The 8,157-nt window shown below is 36.6% G+C and overlaps 1 non-coding gene across 1 annotated transcript; it reads right to left on the bottom strand.

Moving 5' to 3' along the window:
- Positions 1-7,556: 7,556 nt before the first annotated feature.
- On the bottom strand, positions 7,557-7,658 carry LOC112480659. The gene has a single exon (XR_003046745.1). It is a non-coding gene; the product is annotated as a U6 spliceosomal RNA (small nuclear RNA).
- Between the last annotated feature and the right edge of the window lie 499 nt (positions 7,659-8,157).

The following is an 8,157-nucleotide window of genomic DNA, read 5'->3' as shown; positions in this document are numbered from 1 at the left end:
TGGTTGGCGGGGTAGGGAGGAGAAATTCTCTCCTCTATGCGTCAGAGGGATCATTATCAATGTTAAGGCTGGGGAGCTAGTGCTCAGTTATTCCCTCTGGCTATTCCATATCAGGCTGCGAAGCCACTGATGGATCCCAGAAGCAGTTCGCTTGTTTTTTCCTTACATAGAACCATGAGTGCCTGCAAGCTCCTCAAGGGCCATCTCTTATACATATTTATAGTCCTCACTGTCCCAACATGGGAAGGTGCTTATGAATGTGCCATTTCTGGCTAAACTATGTGACCATGTGCTCTTATGTGTGTCTAGTTATAATCTCTTCTAAATTTCAGTATTTGCTTTTAATTAATTATGCCGTACGTTTACTCTATTTTAGTTGTATGTTTTTGATCTTTAAAATCTCTTTTTGCAGCGGCATTGTTCATTTTTCTTATTACATGAATGTCATGTCTTCTCACATCACAGCTAGGATATCAGTTAGCACTGGCAAATTCATTACGAGATCAAACTCTGAGGGCCAGGCTGCCCCTGTTAGAATCATGGCTCTACCACTTATGGCTGTATCTCTCTGGGTAACTCACTGCATCTCTCTGTGCCTCAGTTTCCTTACCTGGAAAATGAAGATAGTGGTGATACATACTGGGGGAAGGTGGTTGTGAGGAAAACATAAGTTAATATATTTGCAAAGTTCTTAGAACAATGTCTGACACCAAGTATATGCTATATAAATGCTATTACTAAGCTTTCTTCTGTTTTCCGCAGAATTGGTTTTTCTATTTTGTTTTTATCTTTTTCTTTTGTGCTTTTAGTTCTCCTATTCTTTTTAAATCTTTTTTTTTTTGTCATCCAACCACTTTTGGAAATAAAAAATGAGGTTCTTTATTCTAAGAGATTGGTATAAGTTCCCTCTGCTGTGGCGTAAATAGGTTTTTCCCAAAAAGTACCCTCCATTGAATTGAAATATGACTGGCAGTTTTATGTATGTGGGCAAGGTTATGTCAAATAATCTAATTTGTTTCAGGGTGAGTGATACAGACATCAGCTGACAGTTTGCAGTCTTTTTAAATGCTAGAAAGAATGAAAAAAAAAGAGGTTTTAAACTTTAAGCCCCAAGAGAAGCCTTAGTAGTTCCACCAATTATTGAACAAAGAGATCTCAGACTGCTTGGTTCTTTACTTTATGGTCTATTTGGTCCAAGAACCTCTAGATAATCTTTCTGTCTACTCTATTTCTCATTACCACACTCTGCCTTATTTGCTTTATTTGCCAACTTCAGCCTAGTGCCTCCAACAGGAAGACTGGCTTCCACCTCCATCTCCCCTGCCATCAGCTATTAGTGTATTTGGATCTGCATTTTGGTCTGCTCTGTTTCATATACCAATAGCCTTTGATCACTTTTCTGTCTTTCAAAAATTTGTTGGTCTCTCTTCTCTGATGTTACCACCTCTAACCCAACATTATCTTCTTTGATAATGAAATTAATATTTTTGTACTGCTATATGATAGCTTAAAATCTGTAGGGTTTCCATGGTGTCCTGAAATCAATGCGACTTTGTTGCTCATTCTGCTTTCTTGATCTGGAACCAATATCACAAGTATTATTGTTGAGATCACTGGAGATTACCAGTTAATCATTCATCTCCTTTTCTTGATTCTGAAACAATTGAAAACAAAGATAATCGTCTTCGACCTCAACAACAACAAAAAAAGTCATACCTATACAGGGAAAATTAATGCATTATCTCTTCCAAAAAACGAAGGAAGACTAAAAGATGTTAAACTCTCTTTAATTGCATCAATCCATTAAATTACTCCTTCTTGGAGGAAAGAGAAGTAAAATGCAGAGAAAATAATTGTACATGGCCCCAAAGAATTGCCTGTGAGATGAGAAGTATTGGTAGTTCCCGTTTTATGAGCCAAAATAGGAACTTAGGGAGTGGATGGTAGAGATATCCTTTTCTAATTCTTGTATATATGAAGTACTTAAAAATTTTTGGACTAAAAGTTTACAAAATTTTTAAATAATAAAGCTAGATTCTAGCATTTCTAACTTGGGGCCCTAAAATCCTTCTTCTGTGCTACATTACTTCTCTCTAATATGCTACTATGACCTCAAATATAAAAACACTAAATCTTCAAAGATATGTTCAATGAAATTAATAATATTTATGTAGAATTATACTCTTTCACACAGTCTCTATATCATAATGCCTAAGGCAAAAAGGAAAACTAATAGTTAATAAATTTCAAAAATATACTGGAAACAAAAGTATTGTCAGGCTCTCATTAATCTACATTTTTTTAAACCAGAGATACCTTTTATTCTACTTCTCAAGCTTTTTGATGTATATTTTTCTACCATAGAACACATTTTTCTTTTCTGAAATTCTCAGTTTAGTCTTTGGGTTTCTTAGGAAAGAGTTGACTCCATTCTTATAAGTGCCCAGTAGTAAATTATAAGTGTTTGTATTTCTTAGCATCAGAAAAAGCATAAAACTGAAACGGCTCCTTCAGGAGACGTAAGTGTTGGGATTCTCTTGACCCTGCAGATGACTGAGATTCGGCAAAAGTCCATTTTACATGTGGACGGCTCATGACACAACTCCTCTCACAAAATAGCTGGCGATGACATTTGACCATTTTCATTAAGCATCTAATTTTTTCCTCTGCTCAGCTGGAGATCTGTTTCTGAATTACAATCCCCAGCAGGACAGATGATACAGGAAAATATTAGGCTGCCGGCACACAGAAATTTTTTCCCTTCACTCTGAGATTCCATTAAAGCATCTCTGGCTCTTTATTGGCAGTTTTTATAATAGGCATTTTCATATTATTTGAAGAAAAGGGAAAACTAGCTGAAACAAAGCTTTGTTGTGGTCTTTTGTCTTGTAGCATAAAAATGATAATGGAAAAGAGAATATATTATTTCATTCAGCCAAAGCAACATCACGTTTGCGACCTGATCAGCTGAATAGTTTAGAGACAGTGTTTCTTTCTTCATTCCCATATTTTTAGGGCACCTACAATGTGTTATTCAGTATGAAAGAAGTGGTATATAAAGGTGACAAGAGCAGGGACCTTGCTTTGAATAAACTCATCATCTAGTGTGGGATATGTATATATATATTTGAGATGACAAGTAGCCAGTTGGGTACACGTGAGTTTGGTGCTCATATGAAAGACTGGGCTGAAAGACTGGGTACCATCAGCCTATAGGTGAAAATTAGGGCCCAAGGGGTAGAGGAGATTATAGAAAAGAATAAGGAAAACAAAACAATTTATCCTTACGACAATTACTTCAAATATTCAGATAATTTTCTCTTTTAAATTAATCTTATTTTATTTTTCTAATAATGCAAGTAATAGGTACATTCTACATAAAATTCTGAACATTTTCTTAATGTTCCTTTAAAAAAAATTTATGTGATTTTTCATTAACAACCATTGCTCTGAGAAGAAAATGTTCTTGAGTCATCCCGTATTGGGGCTTTGAACACAAAACAAATGTAAAACACCTCCTGCTCTGTTGTCTTCAGTGAAGGCCAAACAAAAGTAATCAGCTTGAATCCACCCCTCATTAAATGAAAGCCCAGCTGTGTTCCTGTCCACCCAGGGAGCTGGGAGCTAGCGGCAGGATGCGCTGCTTACTCTGTGATGGAGGAATACTGGGGCTCTTTGTGCTGCTGACACCTTGGCAGGGAAGGCTGGTATTAGAGGAGAAAGCCTATGATTACTTTAAGTACAGACATTTTCTCTTCAGTGGCATTACTAAAAATGAACTGCAAAGTGACCACCATGGCACTGTCAGGATTCCATCTTCACCTACCCCACCTCAGATGCAGCAGCTCGTGATAAGAACGAAGACTGCTCTGTACCCTCTTCACTGCACAGGAGTGCTGAGGTCTGTGACAGGTGGTCACTTCAAAAGAAAGACAATTCTGAAAGGTTTTTCACAGTAACCAAGTGTAAGCTCTGTACCTGTGCCCCATCTCTCTCCCTCTGCCTTCCCCAGCCCCTGTTCAGATCTGGAAGGAGTTCAGTAATGGCAGGTAAGCCAACAAGCAGATTCAGTCCGGGGACAAGACACCGGAAAAGCTGAGCATCAACCCCAAGCCAATAGGAGAAGTCAAGCTCCAAGCTAAGAGCCCCTAAAGGTATTAGTCTGACCCTGAGCAAATCATCAGTGTCGGTACTATGGGTGGTACATGGTGAGCTGGGAATATCTATTCCTCACTTATTTCTAAGACTGTGTTCATTTCCCTTGCATTTCGGGAGGAAGAAAGGACCTGGTATTCTCTTTCCAGACCCTTAGTCTGTTGTTTTTATAAATCTTGTTGACTCTCTCAGCTGAGACAGAGATAAAGATATACGACTTTCTTTTGACGTTTTATCCCTTGCTGCCTTCTTTATACCCGGCTTTGGGTTTAGCCACTTATCTTCAGTAACTCTGTTTTTCTGCAACTCTATTTTGTCATTCTTCATAGACCTAACATTTCTTGGATTTTAACGTTGGTGACTCCTTAGTACTATATAATGTTATCCTGTATTTTTATGAGCGTGTTTTGTCCAGTTGTCATTAACACTGCAGAGGTTTACTGTTTATCATAAATCATAGCAGGCAAGGCCGACATAAACTTTCTTCTTTAACTTCCAGAAAATCTGTGTGAGTATGTAAGTTAAAATATAACAACAAATAGGAAACATGGCCAGTCTGAAAATGACTGCAAAACCCTGAAAGATTTTGGTTCTTGGCCAGAATTTATTGTATGGGAAACCTTGAATTTCCCCACCTCCGGTTTTTTCCTTGCCTTTCCTGGGGTTTCAGATTGCAGACTATTATAATGTCAGTACACAGAGCTCATGGTAAGTTAGTTGGAAGAAGCTGCTTTAATCCTGACAATTTCACCCTACCTTTACCATCCTCAATCTTAGATCCATCTCTCCTCTTCCCACACTTTCCCTTATTCCTATTTTTCTACATTACTGCCTCCCACCCCCCGCCAATATATTCCTCTTAAAGAGACCAAGAGGGAATAAAACAAGAGAAAACAAATGCTGACCTCCAAAAAAGGTCTTAGAGTTTTCTGACTCATTGACATTCAAGGAAAAAAAAAATCAATAGGACACCTCCTCTATCCTTTTAAATCCTACCCTACTACTGGGATTGGACTGATTTCCAACTCTGAAAAGCCTTCAGAGAATATTCAGAAACTCTGTGAACATGAGTAGGAGAATTTTGATAGATTAAGAACAAATGTTAACAGTCAAGCCGTTCCAAAAATGTTCTGCTTTCTTTCTCTAGGAATTTTTCAGTTGAATGGCCTTTAAAAGATACAATTAAATGTATAACACTTCTGACCTCTGGAAATTGGGGTCTTTTTTGGAGTCACTTTTCAGAATAAGCCTCTTCTTTAACCAGAAAGTGGTGCTTCCAACAGCAAACTGGGAAAACTAATATTTGGAAAGCAAACACCTTGGGAAGCAAAGCTCTAATGCCTGTAATTAATTCATGTTGTTTATTGTAATCTAAGCAGGACCTGACTAAACACTGTGTGTGTGTGTGTGTATGTGTAAGAGGATTGAGTAGAATGTACCCTCTTTTTTTTTTTTAAGAGGAGTTAAAATAAATTACAGGAAGATTTGTTTCACTACCAGAAAAGATTAATTTGGAAAACATTTTTGACACATTGCTCATAATTAAAGTAATTCTTCATATTCTCTGTTTCCTTTAAGTAAAAACTGTGGCTTTATTTAACCTTTCATCAATTAACTCTCTTAAAGCAAAATAACAGTGAACTCCATAAACACTTTCACTTAATTCTCAATTGACAGAAAAAAAAAGCAATGGTTGCCCCTTGACTGCAGGGACTCCAGCATTATTGCAGCTCTAGAGTCAGATGCCCTGTGTGCATCCACCTCCAGTCTTCCACTTTTATTGACAAGGGTTTTGACTTTGAAATTCTGCCTTCCACATTTCACCAATGGACATAACCATGCCATTCTATTAAAACTATGTTGTTAGAATTGTTTGCACAGGAACATTCTTCATCCAACAAATATGTTTTAGTTTCCTTTGTGCTAGGCATTGAGGACACGATAATGAGCAAAATAAAAACATGGTCACTTTTTTCAAAGGGTTTATAATCTGGTGAAGAGAGAAATTAACCTAATATCTAAAATAATTACAAATAGTAAAAAAGTATTACAAGGAAAAATACCAAGTGTTATGAGAATGCCTCATTAGGAAATTGGATTTATTTATTTCATCTATCTATCTATCTATCTGTCTGTCTGTCTGTCTATCTATTTATATCTATCTATCTATATCTATTTATCTATATCTATCTATCTATCTGTATATCATCTATCTATTTATCAGCTACAGGGCAAGGAGGTGTTGGAGTAAGTTTGTCAGAAAATCCTTCCTAAAGAAATGTCTGAACTAAGATCTGAAGGATGACTGGTATGTTCATACAATTAAAAATGAATGAGCAAGAACAATATGTATCAAAAATGGAAATCAAGAATTCCAACCACTCTGGATTTAAATTGGGTGGATGCTATAAAGAAGAGCAGAGCTTTTGTGAATATCCAGCCACTCTGCAAGTGATGCCTTTACCTTCAAAACTGATTCTGAAGTGAGAGAGTTGTGGTTACATTTTGGCCGCAGGCAGGACAGGGAAGAAGAGAAAGACATTCTAATCCCTGAACCACTTTTTAAGCCTAAACTGGCAACAGAAGTTTTGAGCGCTCTATGCATGTAATTTATGGGAACTAGAAGAAGATAGCCAAAGCACCCCCAATCTTCAGGTTTTTTAAATTATTAATGAAAGAGGCTAGAATTAAATTATTTATTTGACACAACTGGTCCACTCTCATAGGCCTAATTACTTCATCAATTCCTCTCCTCCTCAGCTTTGCTTGCTGTGGTGCTTTCATCTGTCTGTGACGGGGCAACTCGTTTCTAATCCTGGGACCAGAGAACTCAACCACAGGGCCAGGGAGAGATCCACCTGTTTTCATTCACTTGATGTATTATAATTTAAAGTATTGTTAAATGAAGAAAGCTAAACTCATTCTAGTGTGATTAAAAGAAAATAATTAAACCCAAATGGCAATATTTTATTAGTATTTTGTGTTACTGTTCTAATATTATATGTCTCTAATGTTGGCCATTAGTACCCCTCCCCTGCCAAAATATAGGTAACAGTTGTTGTTACTTATTATATAAAAAAACTCAACTTGAGATCACAAACATGATTACAACATTAAATAGTCATATTTTGATTAATCTATGTCCCAGATTAGAGTCTAAACTCTTGGATAGTGGTCCCATTCCAGCATGTACCAACCACAGTTGACATAACGAGCCATCACAGAAGACTTAAAAAACATAGTAAAGGGCAAGAATACTTTTTCAATAGTAAAGGGCAAGAATACTTTTTTTGTCACAAAAAATAAACATAAGTAACACGGAGAAATTAAGACTACATTTTTTTTCTAAGTTTGAGTGATATGGATATAATTATCAGTGGGACATTTATTTCTTTCTCTTTTTAGATATAGAATGCTTTATGACTTTTCATGTCATCCTTGCACAGGGCCATGCTAATCTTCCTCATACAGTTCCAATTTTAGTATACGCACTGCTGAAGTGAAGCGAAGAGTGGGATCTTTATTTTCACTCAGTGCCTGTATAGAATAGGCCATCAGTAAGTGCATTTTCAGTGGATAAAAGTGATTCATATACTGATACCCCCTTGACTTAAGGCTTAGTATTTTCTCATTACCCTATTATATATAAGTGAATTAGTAAACTTTTCTTCTTTTGATTTTAGTTTATTTTTGGTCAAAATATGTTATTGGTAAACCGATCCTTTAAAAAAAAAAAACCTGAATCACAAGATGACTAATGGAAAAAGACGTGAGCCCTTTTCCAAAATGTGAGTGAAGGAGCTTTTAGATTAGTGGATGGTGAAAGGTTCAAAGGCAAAACCAGTGCTAGCTTACAGCAGATACCTTCCAGGTACCCCCTCTCTTTCTCTTTACCTCCTCTCTTGCTTCCTTTTTCCTATATGACTAGCCTAAAAATCAAGGAAATTTCTATGTATAAAAATAAGTTAGTCACTTTTGGATAAATATATCTTTAAAACTGCA

The sequence above is a fragment of the Pteropus alecto genome, unplaced genomic scaffold, assembly GCF_000325575.1.
Source record: "Pteropus alecto unplaced genomic scaffold, ASM32557v1 scaffold20, whole genome shotgun sequence".
Taxonomy (NCBI): Eukaryota; Metazoa; Chordata; class Mammalia; order Chiroptera; family Pteropodidae; genus Pteropus; species Pteropus alecto.
This window is presented reverse-complemented; position numbering and strand designations above follow the sequence as displayed.